Below are 16,304 nucleotides of genomic sequence, written 5' to 3'. Positions count from 1 at the left end.
ACTGCGACTCGGGTGGCTGGAGCACGTTCGTGCATTTATCCCATTATAGACGGAGCTCCCACCGGGCAGGCCGGGGATGTGAAAACGGCAGGGACACAGCCCTCCCTCGTGGAGCTCGGGGTCGGGTGGAACGGGGAGGGCAGGTCATCACATAAGATGTGACAGGTGCTGTTGGGGGGGTGTGGGCGCCGAGGAGAGTGACGGAGGCCTAACCACATGCTCGCCCGGGTCCCCCGGTGTCTGACGTGCCCTGAGACGGTGGACAGGGCACTTGGCCAGTGTTCGCTGCATCTAGCAGGTCTCCCCCAGGTTACAGAATCAGCATTCCCTGAGACCTGAGCCACGTCTCTCCACGGTCGTCCCTCTCGTCCCTTCCCCTTGCTTCCCTCTTCCTGGGCACATAATCGGCTGGTCATCAGTGGGAGTACTCGAGCCGTCTATAGTGCTGAGTACCGTGAAAGACTATATGGATAGTAAAAACAGTCATGTCTATTCATGCCTATTTCAGATCCCGTATGTGTCAGGGTGTGTTTTAAGCATTTACATGTTTTTTACTTGTTTAGACCTCATGATAATCCTATAGTGTAGGAACTGCTGGTTGTCCCATTTTACATGAGGAAACCAAGGCTACGGGGGCTGGCCCCTTATCCAAGACGACCCGTGGCTGGGACCTGAACAGGGCCAGCTGAGCGTCAGACCCCACCCTCTCACAACAATGTGCCTTCTAGGAAGTTACACAGAACAAACCCCACAGAATCGGAGGCTAAGTATGAAAACTGTCAAAGGAAATTAGACATCCGATAGACTACCAGAAACACAAACATTCGGGGCTCGCCTAGGAATAAATAAGTAGAAATGTACATGGAAGTAGGTGAGGAGATATTAGGAATGGCACTATAAATAATAAACAGACACATAGAATCATTTATTAAAATTATGGAACAATCTGGGATTTTGCATATATGTATGCACAACTGGAAACATTTATTATGAAGCCTTGGTAGAGACAAAACTTTCAGGTATATACCTGGATATTTTCACGCTCTCCGAATAAACTGGTTGTGAAAGATGAAATATTTTTGTATTACTGCCATTATTTTTGTCTAGTGCATGATCACTATGTGCATATTTAACTTCATCGTTAAAACCACCTTGGGGAAAGTTTATTTTATCTTCATTTTGTAAATGGGGAAACGAAGGCACAGAGCTTAAAATAATGACCCCAGGACCGCAGTTGCATGTGTTTGGCAGAACCAGGATTCAAACCAAGGTTCAAACCAAGGTTCTGGCTTTGAAAGCCCACATATACTGGGTATGGAGACCTCACGGCTCTCCTCCGCGGAAGGGCCGGTCACATTCACAGCACAGAGGCCGCCGGGCTGTAGTAGGAAGCACCAGAATTTGGAGGCCACAACTTTGCTTCCATTTCCAGGACTGTCTGACTCTGGACAAGTCTCTTAATCTGTGTGAATGTCAGTGTTCTCATCTGGAAAATAATGAGAATTATATCTCCTCCCAGGATTACTGACAGAAAGAATTGAAATGAGTGAAGGCCTAGACAGGAACTTGTCAACACTTTATGTGTGTGAGGTGTGGGGGGCGAGGGAGAGGTAGCGATGGTTAATATTTTAAGTGTCAGTGTGGCTGGGCATGGTGCTCAGTTGTTTGGATAAACATTGATCTAGATGTTGCTGTGAAGGTATTTTTAGATGAGACTAACATTTAAATCAATAGACCTTGAATAAAGCTGATTACCGTGGGTAATGTGGGTGGGCCTCATCCAATCAGTTGAAAGTATTAAAAGCAAAAATGAAATTTTCCCAAGGAAGAAGGAATTTGGCCTCAAGACTGCAACATAGAAACTCTGCTTTGGTTTCTAGCCTGCCGGTCTGCCCTGAAGATTTTGGATTAAATTCCCCCCCCCACACACACACACCAGTATATTCTACTTACTCTGTTTCTCTGGAGAATTCTGACTAATACAGGGGTGGAGAGCAAGTCTGGAAGGACTTCAAAAGGGAGATCTTGCCTGAACCAAGTTCCCCCAAAGAGCAGACACGCACCAGTCAGACACCCAACGGGATTCCACCTCAGGATGCTAAGGATAGCTAAAACGTAACGAAGGCTATAATCTGCTCTCTAGATGACAGGCAGGAGGTGAGTTCTGCAGGATGCCAACTGAGTGATATGTGGGAGCCAGGGTGCACCTGGTGCTGGGGTGGAGTGGGGGTGGAGACAGGAGGAAACTCAGGTAGTTTAGAGAGGCAGAAGCTGTGGTGGGAGAGCAAGAAGGGGACCAAAGGCACTTGAGAGCTGAGGCACCTCTGCGAAAGAAGGGCCTGGATAGTCTCCTCACAGCCCCCATTCCTGAGTAGGTGATGGAGGAACGTTAACAAACATCAGAACCTCCTTAGAGTTTAGCATTAGCCAAACTTGGACACAAAATTCGCATTCACTGAAAAGGAAGGTCCAGGAAAACAAGACAGGTGAAATATCAGAATATTTTAAATTTCTGACCACAACCCACGGTAAGAATTGTAGTTGACGTTATAATGCAGTACATAAATTCATGACCATAGACACGTGGAGAAAATAGTTACAAACAGGGCTGACCCTTACCACAGGCAATGCACTCTGATATTCTCTATTGTCTTACATTGTTTTCTTTGGTTCTGGTGGACTAACTAATGGGATCCCATAATTGGAAAAACACTACGGTGATCAGTAATGTGAAAACTGCGACAGTGAGGTGATAAATGGGGCACAGCTGTGACATCCCTCCGTTCCCTTCCTTCCTTCTTCCTTTCTGCCCCCTCTCTTCCTCCTCTAAAGCCAAGACAGTTGGGTTCAGCTAGCCATCCCCTTCACCTGCCTTCCAAACAAATAGATGCTATTTCCCATTTTCTGGTAAATTCTAATTGTAACTTTAAGCTACTGAAAATTTTATTTATACAATAACACTGACATTATATGTTCTATGTTCTCATATAACTGAAAAACCAAAAAGGGGCTCTTTTTCTCTTCTGTTCTAATATTTCCATAAAACAGAAAGCCCAAGAACTCAGTTCTGGCGATGGTTCAGGCCTAACTATGCTGAGGACTACATGCTAATGTCCCAACTCTCCTGTGGGTCTCTGAGCCTCTTATCAGTCACAAATAAGTTTACTGAGTGGACAAATACAGCACTCAAATCCGCATTCTACTTCTTTGTAGACCGAGTTTACATTCCACAAGGCTAGTCACCGTCACTGAATCACACAGTCCTCTCTGTGGCACACTGAGGAGAGCCTTTCTCTACTGGTAGAAAAGCTCACGGAAACCAAGAAGAACAAACACGCAGTCCCACCGAAACTGACAGCAGCTCCTGTGACCTTCCTCCCCTCAACCTCGCCCCTCCCAGGCCTCCTCAAGCTTTCCAAATTTCCCTGTACACACACTCAGGCTGGAATAGAATGTTTGTGTTCACGGGTTTTGCTTATCAGATTTGTTTGGTCAATCAAGCCTTGTGTAGGATGTAAACAATTGTAGGCTCGAGAACAGTCCAGCCAGTTGCTTATACACTCAACTCTGGGGTCCAGCTCAATTCCCTCTCTGGTTTGCAGGCTCTGCTCGATCCTATTACAAATGATGACACTTGACCAGGTGTTGGAATTTGGACCAGGCACCTCAGATCAGGAACCCTGCAGGCAGAGTTACTGAGGAGAAAACTGGGCTTAGTTATATTTCTTCACTTGTTTTTGTTTTGTTTTGTTTTTCAAATTATAAGAGAAAGTTCATTTAGAAGAGTGGACAGAAAAGACAGAGGGAGAGCCTGGGCTTGGTTAAATGTCTAAGGTTGCCTACAGTGCAAAGCTGGACTCCAGCTTATTTTCTTTCAGTTCCATGGGGCATTTCTGCTATGACAGGATGCACACATGCATTTCTAAACAAACACACACCTCTCTTGTTCTGTAAAACTGCACAAACGATTGCCGGGTTCATGGGAGGAACAGAGCTGCGGTAGACCATCCAAATCCTTGACTTTAGCCCAAATGAAATAATAATAATCCTAATAAAAAGGCTTCACAGTGAAAAAGGCATGTTAGATTCCTAGTTAAAAAAAATAAATAAATACAACAGTAAATACAGGACTTCATCTTTTAAAAAGTAAGGAATGTAAAGTAGGGACTTGAACAGATGTTTGCACACCAGGTTCATAGCAGCACTATTCTCAATAGCCAAGAGGTGGAAGCAGCTGAAGTGTCCATTGCTGGATGCATCGATAACAAAATGTGGTGTTATCTGTACAATGGAATATTATTTAGCCATAAAAAGAAGGAAATTCTGATGTGTGCTACAACCTGGATGAGACTTGACATTATTGCAAAGTGAAATAAGCCAGACACAGGACAAATATTTATGATTCTACTTATAGGTGAGATAGAGTAACCCAAATCACAGGGACAGAAAATAGAATAGTGGGTGCCAGGGACTGGAGGGAGGGGAGAGCGGGGAGTTAGTGCTAAACGGATACATTTTCAGTTTTACAAGATGAAAAGAGTCCTGGAGATGGTGGTGGTGCTGGTTGCACAGCAGTGTGAGTGTACTCAAAGCCATTGACCTGTACATTTGAAAATGGTTAAGATGAGAAATTTTATGTTCTGTGTATTTTACAACTACTAAAAACATAGCTTCATGGAAGGGGTTTAAGGGTTGACACTGATGAGTTATAAGGACAAGGGCAAGATGCACACAAACTGAACGACTGAGCACTGGAGTGGAAGCGGGTGAAGGCCGCTCGGGAACAGGCGTGTGGCTCCGGCCGGCTGCCGCCTTAGCTCTGTGCTGCTTTATCAGAAGCACCAAACGCAAGACTTACCAGGGGGATCACTTTCTAAGTTATATAAATGTCTAACCACCTTGCTGTACATCTGAAACTAATATAATAAAGACTGTCAACTGTAATTGAAAAACAAAAATTAAAATAAAATAATTCCAAAATAAAAAATTTATTTTAAAACAAAACACTAACCTGTGAAATCTTTACAAACTAGTGCAACTTTCACGTTACACTGACATCCTCCTATTTGCCAGTGGCACTGAGCTAAACTGCTTTATGGAAACCCAACCCTTAGCAAATCAGACTATCACGACCACATTACTCAATCCTGTCATCATTTCACCTCCATCCACCTTCACTGCTTCGTGTTCTGCCGAAATTACTAGAAATGCTACACATCAAGGCATCACCCCCCAGGCCAACTGATCAGACTATTCTTCTTGAAATACGGTTTTTATTATATGTGGAAAAACATTCTACCCTTAGTGGTAAAAATGTCATCTATCGGGTATCATATTCCATCTATGGACAAAAAAAAGGAGGCTACCTTGGGAAGCTCGATAAACTTAATGACTAAAAGTAACTACATGGGATGTTTTGATCATAAAAATATTTCTAATTGAACAGGTTATACTGGGAAGTCATGCCCTAGTCCTATACAGTATAATAGATTAATCTTGACCTTGAGCAAGCCCTGTCCATTGTTTGTGTGCATCTAGAATAACATACTTAAGATGTCAGAATTATTTCTTCTCCAGACCTCCAAAGATAAACAGCCGGCACAGGGTGAGACAGCCCCAACATTCCTCGTTATTTTCTCTTACCTGCATACCTCTGCAAACCATGTACATTAACTGTTAACTATCCTGCACCCACAAATGTAAAAGAAGTATGTATCTCTCCATTTTACTTTTTATCCAATCCCAGAGAGTTCCTTTGCCTTTCCCACCCCCAAAATCTGCCATCAGTGGGTTTCATGTAACCTTCCTTCCATCTTCTCCTCTGAATCTAATGTATAAAATGAACTGCAAAACTGCTATTCCTTGGGGCATTTTCTCAATCCACTGAGATTTTTATTCCAGGACTGGCCCCAAACCTTGGCTCAAATGAACTCTTATAAAAACCTTTCTTTAGGTTTGGAATTTCTTTCGTCAACACTCTCCGGTGTGTGCTTGGGGTTATAGGCTGTGGAAAAGAATCAGCTCACAGGAGGGCTATTGGGGAAAGAATCTGTTGACATAAATCAAGAATCACCAAAATGTTTCTCTCCCTTTATTCCATGTGGAATGCAGTTTTGCTAGAAAAAAAAATTATGTCTGAATATGGTCTCTTAAAGGGGGAACTTTGCACAAATGTTCAAAATTAGGGGGAGGGTTAAGCAAATGTCAGCCCATCTGTAGGATGCGACGTTCCACAATGTAGACGTCATATAAGATGTACAGCAGAGAGCCAACCCCAGTGGAAAGTGCTTTAGATACAAGAGGATATTCTAACTGAATGTGTAACATAATCATGACTTTTTTTTTAACAATTTTTTAAAATATATTTTTATTGATTTCAGAGAGAGGAAGGGAGAGGGAGAGAGAGAGAGAAACATCAATGATGCAAGAGTCATTGATCGGCTGCCCCTGACTGGGGATCAAGCCGCAACCCGGGCATGTGCCCTGACCGGGAATCAAACCCTGATCACCTGGATCCTAGGTCGACGCTCAACTGCTGAGCCACGCCCGGCCGGGCCTGATCATGACTTTTTTAAAAACACCTATGGGCAAGTAAGAAAATTATTGGTGACTTAAAAAAAATGTCTGTGCACTTCCTGTACTGATATCATCTAAAAACATTTTCGAGGTTGCTTAGAGCCTACATTCCTCTATGTTACCTGTCACAGCAGTTGCTATGTTGTTTCTTATCTTATTAAGGCGATGTAAATAAGACTCTAGACTACCTAGTTAGGTATCTCCTTAGAAGCAGTTGTAGTTATCAATTCCAATCTTTAAATTAAAACCAAAGGATTTCCTGTAGACCCACCTTCATGGAAGCCACTAACAATCACAGGAATGGTGGTGACTTCGAAGACGAGGAAAGTTGGCTGAATCGGATGGTTAACTGTGTCAGGTTTAGAGTCTGACGCTCCATTCCACAAGGGGAACCGCCTTGCCTCTGAGGCTGGAATGTTCACACTTAATTGGCTATAATCCCTGGCAATCATTTTTTAATTAGTACATCAATGGACTCAGGATACCCAAAGTCTGTTGCCTGGGGCTCCCTCTATCCTAAACAGAACGCAGACAGGTGCTGCCTATAATACCATCTCCCTAGGTATCATTTTACTGTCCAATCAGCCAAGGTTCCCAAATGCATTTCCTTCATAGCTTCCACGGCTCTCTGGAAAGTGACCCCACACTATCTGTTCAGCCCAAGCGTCTCATGCCCCTATACTCAGCTTCAAGCAGACCAGGCCTCACATTTGACGGCTGTGATTTTTTGGGGGGTGCTTGTCTACCTTCTTCTTTCCATCTGAATAGCCTCCTCCTGTGGCCAACATAAAGCCTTCTCCTCCAAGGCCCAGCTCGTGCTCTCTCTTCCACGAAGTCTCAGCCAGTGCCATCTAGGAGGATTTCCCTTCTAAGTCTTTTCGCTCCTCCTCGCCAGCACCCCAACGTTGGCATGTAGCCACCCTCTGTGTTTTGTTCACGCAGGTTTCTCTCTGCCTGGATTATGAGGGAGGCCCTCCTGCACTGGACAAAGAACTTCCAGAAATATGGATTAAGTCACCTGTATCTACCCTCATTGGGTGAACTTCCTGTTCTTTTTTTCGTTTTGATTCTTGTGTGTCATGTAACAGGCAAAGCCATGCTCTGTTCGTCTTTAAAAGCACACAGTTCTCTAACGCTTTTCCTCGGCATGCACTGCCTTTCTACCTGCACCAGACGGCCCCTCCTCAAAGCCTAACAAGTCTCATCCTAGCCACTAATCCTTCACCTCTGGCCTGTCAACTGAGAATTGTAAGAAAAAGTATCTACTGGTCCCCCTCAAATCTAGCTCCACAAATGCTATTGGTCAGGTGCTAGCCTCCACCCTCTGACTCTTCTTACCAAAGGCTGCGATTATTTTCATGACACCTGTTAACATTTCACTCAGTTTATGTCTGCTGTGTCCTCAAATTAACCGAGAGCCCTTAGAGCGACACACTAGGAGGGATGCTACAGCCAGCTTCTGTGGATATAATTTTTTCCTCTGAAGAGACACACTTGAAACCTTGTGCAAAGACCCTGCAAAGACGGTGTCACAACTCTCAGAGAGACTTCCTAATACCTTTAACAGGAGACAAGAAGTTATATCACCTGCAGTCCAGTTGCTTGGTATTTTGTGGCCATAGTAATAAATCAAATTCTTAAGGCACTGGAGGACTTTATTTATACATTTATACATTTTAGTTTGTATTTATACATTTATACATTTTACTCAAGTAACCTTCTCATGCCTTTCTACACTCTCTCTTCCTGACATCACCAACCTCCAAGTTATAAAGCGGTATCAGTGTTGCCAGGGAGTCGAGAAGAAGGTGGTGGGAAGAGGTTTCCTTTGACTTGCCTGGTTCAGAATCGCGGCCCATTGCGGTGAGCTGCTGCAGCTCTCCTCCCGCCTGTATCCACACCCCTCTCCTCTCCCCTTCCTCTCGCCTCATCCCTGCCCAAAGGGCCTCCATTTCTTCGTCCTCCATGAGGTCATAGGAATGAAGGACTTCAGGAGAGGGACCAACACTGTGAGTCTGAGGGGAGCTCGGGGCAGGAAGCGGGAGACAAAGGCACAGGGGTGGAGAGCCGAGCGGGTGCAGAAAGCAGCTCATCCACATTCTAACGCTGCTGCCGCCGGACCTGGGAATGGGGGAGAGAAGCAGGAGGGAGCTGAGGGGCGGAAGCCAGCCGCCTGCGGGCACCAATGCACCTCCGGGAGAGCTCCTCAGTGTGTTCGAGCAAAGCCTGGCCACCAGCCTGGCCATCAGCACAGTGTTGCCTCCAGAACGAAGAGCTTTGTCTCCCCGGGCTCCAGCTCTTCTTACGCTAGATGCCTTGCCTAGCAGCCAGCGTCGTTCCCGGGACACAGTGCTGGGTGATGGCAGTCCCCTTCTTTCCCCTTGTCTTTTTGGCAAAGGCTATAGAGCTTACAGGCAGCTCTATCTGTCCACTTGATGCAGGAAGACAAGGTGGGAGGAAGGTATCTGCTCATCACTTTGGTGTGATGTCCATAATGTACTCGAGACATGCAGTGAAGTGGATCAGAACGAGACAGATCTGGGTTCAGACCCTGCCAGTGTGACCGACAGAGGCAGGGTGCACCCCGTCTGGGAACTGTGTCCCTACTCTGCAAAGTGGGAGTAATGACAGTGACCGACCTCCCAAGGCGAGGTAGTATTAGGATCACCTGGGATACAGACAGCACAAGGTCCGAGAGTCGGTGGGAAATTCCCCGTCCCTCATGTGCTAAGGGCCTACTCTGGCCGACCCTAAACCAGGGCCTTCTCAGTGACGTGACCTCATTTAATTTCAGCGCAACCCCAAGAAGTAGATGTGATTACTCCTATCTTATAGACAAGGAACTTGGATAAATAACTCGCCTAAGTACATCTGGCCAGAGAGTAGTGTGGAAGTGCCTTATTTCTGGCTCTATCTCAAGTCCTTTCTCAGAACTTCTGGGACTGTCCCACTGCAAGTCTCCAGAAAGTTTCTGAAAAGAGTTAAACTCCCAGTGTTAGGTGCTCTGTGCTTCCATTTGAGGAGGTGTCTGAGTTAAGGGACATCTCCAAGCTCAGGTAATGCATCTCTCTCTGTAACTGGCCTCAGAGTTCCAAAGCCTGGGAAGAAAGACCCAACTTGGAAAACAATGCGTTTTTAAGTTTAGAAAACACATTTTTCTTTCCTGCCCTGGGTCATTCATCTTTAAACAACAGGGCTGTACATCAATCAGTCCAAAATGGACCCATATTAATCATGGAATGCCAGTATTTGTGAAATTTTACCAACACCAAACTTCTATTCTGAAGCCCTCCCCTCCCAACCCCACTCCAGTTGCCACTTAGAATTTTTTTCAAAATTGGAAACAATGGAGAAAGAAAAAAGAGAAAAAAGGAAGGGGAAGGAGAAGGGACACTGTGGTGTCCTTCCCAGATCTCTGGGCACTTGCATTGGCCTTAAACACAGGTTTCCAGATATTCTACTGAAAGCACCTGGAGTTATTCTCTGGTTTGGAACGGGCCAGAATGCCAGGGAAAGAATGCCCTGGGAGCAGCCCTCGTCCCATGAGAGCTGAGGCAGGCGAAGAAATGCCCCAATCTTCTTCCCTTCCTGACTTTCCCGCCTGTTCCACCTGTGCCTCCTGGGCTCACCTCCCAGATGAATGACCGAGACCAAAATCATGATCTCAGGACCGGCCTCTGGATGAACCCAACCTAAGAAACAGCTTGTAATCAGCAAAGGTGGCATTGGACTGGGAGTTGCTGGGCAGGAAGAAAAGGCCCTGGTGGATGACACATCTCCGCTAAAGGGAAAAAGAGCAGGGCCAGCAGCTCAGCCTTTTCCCAGATTCCAGAGGCAGGGACATGAACGGTCTTCTCAAGGAACCTTGGGCCACAAATCAGGATTCCACATTCTAAGTCATGTGAGTGAGCTATCGGCTTCCTGGGAAATACAGGGAATATTAAATGTTAATAAAAGCAAATAAATAAAGTAATAATCTGTTAATAAATAATTCTTAAAAACACTCACAACAAACTGTCAATGTAAAGTTTTTTTATGTATGCACCGAAAAGAACACAGTATCTCTTCTCCCCCAAATGCATAACCTCCATCTAATAGGAGAAAACACCAGACAAACCCAAATGGAGGGAATAACTGGCTGGTGTTCTTTGAAAGTACAAATGTCATGAAAAACGAAGAAGGAAGTACCGTAACCATTTGGAGAAAACAGTTCATACAATGTGAACCCTAGACTAGATCTTGGACCTGCAAAGGACATTTAGTGGGGGGAATGGCTAATTTGGAATGCGGCCTATAAACTAGCGTGTAGTAGCGCGTCAATATTAACCTCCTAGTTTGGGTGACTGCACTGCGGTTACGTCAGATGTTAACATTAGGGGAGCTGGGTGAAGAATATGCAGGAATTCTGTCCTATTTTTACAGCGTTTTTGTAAGTCTAAAATTATTTTAAAGTAAAAGCTAAAAACATGTTCCCTACAAACGATTAACCGGATTCAAGATCGCTCTAACATCAGGACTGTAAGTCACAACTGGGGAAAGCTTGCTTGATTGTTTCTGGTAAAAATGCAAAAACAGGGAAATGACACGGCCTGGCTTACTTTTTATAATCACACAAACTAGAATATTCATAGTAGTACAGCAAAATCATGCTTAGCCCATGCTGGGAAACACTGTTTTTGAAGATGTTGTTTCTACAGGTTCATCTGAGACGCCTGAGCCAGGTGAATAAATAACTACATGAAGACCTAACACCCCATTTGCCGGCCCAAGTTAAATGGCAGTTTTGAAGAAAAGGAAAATACCAGACTTGCCCAAAGTGGTGGTTAGTCTGCTCTGAAACAGCACATTATTGCCCTTGAAGCGATGTGTGAATTAGGAAAAAATTGACAATGTTCATGTAATAATATATCTGGATCTCTTTTTCGTAACCATCTGAGGCTCATAGCTAGTGATATAAAAGGCAACAGCTTTTATAAGTTGGCCTATTTCTTACTTACTTAACAAACATCCATTAAATACCTCCTGTGTACCAGGCACTGAGATTGCAAGGAGGAAAGGACTCAGGCCATTCCCTCGCAAAGAATTCATACTCTAATGGAGGCTGCCCTCGCTACTCATGGTATATTGCCAGGCCCTGTGATAGAGCCGCAGGAGAAGCATTTTTGGAACATAGGAGAGAGAAGGGTTAGCTTAGATGGAAGTGAAATAAGGCTTTGAGGAATAAATAAGAGTTTGTAATAAGAAAATAACAGAGGGGTTTGTGGACTTGTGAAATCTCATATCTTCAAGAGTCGAGTGTGGCCGGAGTGTATAGTGAAGTAGAAAGTGGCAAAGCTCTGCCATGGCCCAAGGTTAAATAGTGACCTTCATTAGAATTCCTCAGGGCACTTAATAAGTTAATTTTTAAAATATTAATTCTCACCGTGCCCTTTTAAGATTTTATGAAACAGATAAGCTTTAGTGGTCAAATTATTACAAAACGGCAGAGATTTATCTGAGAGGTGAATCCTGGTGCTCATCAGGAAAGAGGTTAAGAAACTTGGCCCAGATTTCACGGACCCACCCACCTCATTATATTAGCATTCTTGGCTTCTTTATTTAACTGAACTGCAGAGACTCATAAACAGTACCTAGCTGAATTTTAGTCCTGAATGTTTAATAAACTACAGACAGTTGTTTCAAAGGGAATTACACACTAACAAAAATATACCTAAAACCAAGCTTCTGAACAAGAACCTTTGACCTCGGGGGAGAGAGGTTGGCTCTTAATCCAAAGAGTTCTGTTTCTACATCTGATCCTACTCGTTTTGGGTTGTGGAATCTGTGACCATGGGTCCCACCAAATCTCTTGTTTATAAAGGTGAAAACTCTATAGGTGAAAACTCTATAGTTGAGTCAACGAGTTTCACTTCCAACATCAATGAGCCTTTTATATTTTGAAAATATCCTCTCTTCCTGTAGGGAGAACAAACTATGAATTGATTAGGTGAACATCTCAGCACCTCTCAGAGTTCTTCACCTTACCTGAATCCAACACAGCATTCAAGGTTAACAATGTTTAATATAAACTACCTTTAACCTAAACTACTAGGCTTCTGTGTGTGAAACATGAAATTGAAGAACCATTTACCCCTACAAATACCCATGTGAAAACCGCAGCAAATGAACCTAACTTATTACAGCATTTGCAGGCATAGGTTATTAGAATTGGAAAGGGCCTTAAAGGTGGTCTATACCCTGCATGTTACAGATTCTAGAACAAGGACAGTCCTGCCAATTAAACAAGTTGTTCTAAGTCACACACTAGGCAGTGTCAGAACCAGGAAAAAACCCAGGGTGCCCCTCTGTAGAATGTGCTCGCTACCTTATCAGATTCCAGAGGTTATTTTTGTAGTTCCAGTGGTTAGTAACCAGTATTCTGAAATCTTAACAACTAATTTATATGTTTTTAAAATCCAAATAGTTTAAAACATGGAGAACATGGATTCAGCCATACCTTGATATAATAGGTGGTACTAGACTTACACAGATTTTCCTCTGAGATTGTATCACGCACCTGCCAGTTTTTTGTTCCTGCCCCATCAAAAGAAACCTCCTGCTCATATTTTCTTTTTAGGTACTGTTGTGGGCTCAATGGTGCCCTCTACCCCCAAAATAGGTTGAAGTCCTAACTCCTGTAAATGTGACCTTATTTAGAAACAGGGTCTTTACAGACATAGTCAAGTAAAGAAGAGGTCATACTGGGTTGGGGGGATTCCTGAATCCAACTGGTGTTCTTATAAGAAAAGGGGAATTTCAACACAGAGACCCACAGGAGAATGCCATGTGAAGATGAGGCAGGCATTGGAATGATGCATGTGTAACCAAGGATCACCACAGTTGCTGGAACCAGCAGACACCGGAGGTAGCTCCCCTAGAGGAAGGATACTCCCCTAGAACCTTAGCGAGAGTGTGGCTTTGCTGACACTTTAATTCAGACTTCTAGCCTTTGCAACTGTGGGCAAATAAATTTATGTTGCTTTAAACCACTGTTTTTGTTGTTTTTAAATATGTTTTTATTGACTTTAGAGAGAGCGGAAGGGGGAGAGAGAGAGAGAGAAACATCCACCTACCAAGGATTGATCCCAAAACCTGGGCATGTGCCCTAACCGGGAGTGGAACCAAGGGCATTTTGGGGCATGGGACGACACTCAACCAACTGAGCCACACTGACCAGGGCTAAGCCACAGGTTTAGAATAATTTGTTAGGGCAACCCCTACGAAATTAAAACAAGTATGTTATTAAATAAGATGCTAAAATCCATGAAATGCTAATAGGTAAAAGTTATAACAAGGTATTTTATGACCAAAAAAATACAATTATTAAACAACCATAGAGAAAATATATATTCAACCTTGCTATTTATTAAAGAAATGCCCATTAAAATACCAGTGTGGTAGTTCTTTGATTAAAGTAGCAAGAATTCAATGTAACATCAATAATCAATGCAGGTCCAGCTGGGGGAAAACTGACCCACTGAAACCTTATTGCAGGACACGTAGAACTAGTACAACCCTACTGAGAAGCAATTTGCCAATACTTATTCAGTAGTACTTTTATAATCACCTGTGGGCATCTGATCAGGTTCAAAAGGAGCAGAGTAAAATTTCAAGAACACACAACAGGCAGTCAGACCCAACAATGGCTGTCAGACTTTATCAAATACAGCAGAGTGGTGACCTGCCTCTCTGACCCTCCTGGACCTGACCCCCCCTCTGATGCTGCACATAAAACTCTCAAACAAAAGTCTGAGAGCTCAAGAACTTCTTGGTAATCTTTAGTATTACCTACTGATAATATTATCACTTCATATCATTTCTTTTTTTTTTAAGTGACATGCTCAGAGAGAGGAAGGGAGAGAGAGAGAGAAACATCATATGAGAGAGAAACATCAATCGGTTGCCTTCCATATGTACCCTGACTGGGGACTGAAGCGCCAACCCAGCTATGTGCCTTGACGGGGCATTGAACCCAAAACCTTTCCGTGCACAGGACAGCGCTCAAGCAACTAAGCCGCTCTGGCTGGGCCACATCACTTCTTAATAATACTTAAGCTGAATTTAAAGAGGTCTTATTCCAAAATCACATTCCAGTCTTAAAAATTATAATATATTCTACAACTCTTTTTAGTAAAAGATGTTATCTATGTTAGATAATTAATTTCTTAAAGAAATCCTGAGGTAAATGCTATCTTCCCAGTTTTACTGAAAAGGAAACTGAGGCTCAGAAACAGTAAGTAGGAAGCTTGAACTAGGCCCCTGGGCCCCAGGACTAGAACACATGTCTTCTCATTTCATTTTGGTCCTCTGTCACTCACTCCTCCGTGATGCTAGGAGTCTTTGCACTGACCTTTTCAAAGTTGGAGGAGACTTAGAAGTCAACTTACAGATGAGGAAATTGGAGCACAAGGAGGGTAAATGATTTTGCCACATCCACACAACAATTACAAGGCAACTTTGTCTTTGGGCCGCAGGACCACAAGTCTCATAAGTAGCTGAATATCTTTAATTTCCATCAACTACAGAGATTTGTTGCACCCAAATCTATTCAGCATTCCTTAAACAGATATTTCTGTGGGCCTAGTATGTGTCAGCCTTGTGCTAAGGGCCATCTGTCTCAGCCAGTAGGCCCAGAGTCAGCAACATTGGTGGACATTGTATTCCCCAAAGCTGAGCCCATCAATTTAGCTTTGGGAGGTCTAAAATCAGAATTTATCTAATGAATTTTCAGCATTTCCTAGTTATTTCTGCCTACAATTGTTTACTTAAAAATAAGGAATTTTTGTGGCCTGGCAGTGAAAGACCATTCAGAACCTCAGACAAATAATTTCCTGTTAATAATCTGCTTAGGAAAACTCCTCTCCCACACACCAGCCCAACCGAGCTTAATGCTCTCTGCACAGCTTCTGAGTTCGACTGCTGTTCAAAGGGCAACCATGAGCTTCTTAATTCAGTTTAGGAAAGTGAACACATTGTTTTCAGGAGATTCAAAGACTTATCTCAAAAGAGGTACCCCTACCCCCATTTTCTTTCAGATTGTGCTCAATTTGCAAACTTCTATGAGACTAATACCCTTGCCTCCAGTCAGGCAAATGCATCACTCCAGAGGACCTTGTGAGTATTTATTCTCAGTGAAGACCATCAGCATTTCATTATGTTCCCTTTATCCTGCAGGACTTCTAAGGATTAACAAAAAGCTCCTAGTTGGGGAAAATGAATTCTTTCTAAAATGACTATTAAAGTGTGAAAGTGAAGCACATTATATAAATTTCAACCTTGAGTAATGGTCTTCTGTAAAAGGAACTTAATTAACTAAGGAGATTATTTTAACCTTGAACAAGTATCATTTTTTAGGACACTCAGCCTTTAAACTTTCATTAAAAGTACATACTTGTTTAAAATTGATGTATCATCTGTTAGCCAATTATTGCCAATCCGAAGGAAGATAGGAGTTTTTGTTTGTTTTTATGATGATGAATGTGTTAGTTTGCTAAGGCTGCCACAGTGAAGTATCACAAACTGAGTGGCTAAAACAAAAATTGATTGCCTCACAGTTCTGAAGGCTAGAAGTCAAAGGTTAAGGTGTCAACAGGGCTGGTTCCTTCTCAGAGCTGTGAGTGAAGTATCTGTTCCAGGCCTCTCTCCTTGGCTTGGAGATGGCCGTCTTCTCTCTGTGTCTCTTCACTTCA

Source organism: Miniopterus natalensis, chromosome 2 (assembly GCF_054644295.1).
Source record: "Miniopterus natalensis isolate mMinNat1 chromosome 2, mMinNat1.hap1, whole genome shotgun sequence".
Classification (NCBI taxonomy): domain Eukaryota; kingdom Metazoa; phylum Chordata; class Mammalia; order Chiroptera; family Miniopteridae; genus Miniopterus; species Miniopterus natalensis.
The sequence above is the reverse complement of the archived record's forward strand: the minus strand, read 5'-3'. Positions refer to the sequence as shown.